Raw genomic sequence first — 453 nt, 5'->3', positions numbered from 1 at the left:
TGCTAGTGATTTACTTTTAGTATATCAGTTTTTTGGTTTGATGAGCAAATTTATTTTGCGTAATGGATCATCAGTTTAGGTACTTTTAGCAAATTTTTTTTTAGCACATAATATGTATTTTGATACTTTAATTTTTGGTTATAGTTGATGGTTGAATTTGACAGAGCTATTTGTGAGCAATGCAATGGTTTGCTATATTTATATTAAATTGCATTTGCAAATTTTTTATTTCTTTTATTTTTTAAATTTGACTATGGTGTTAGTCTTTTGATGGTGCTATTGTAATACACAATTTTTTTTTTTAATTCTATAGTATGATTATTCTTGTGATTCTGTTGTTTTAGTATTTGTCTAATAGCCTATTGATTGAATTCACCGACAACAAAATCACCGAAACTAAATTATAGTGTCAGCATTTACTGAGTACAAATTCGGTGATACTAAAACTCAATG

This window comes from Citrus clementina, unplaced genomic scaffold (genome assembly GCF_000493195.1).
Source record: "Citrus clementina cultivar Clemenules unplaced genomic scaffold, Citrus_clementina_v1.0 scaffold_9, whole genome shotgun sequence".
NCBI lineage: Eukaryota > Viridiplantae > Streptophyta > Magnoliopsida > Sapindales > Rutaceae > Citrus > Citrus x clementina.
Note: the sequence above shows the minus strand (reverse complement) of the source record.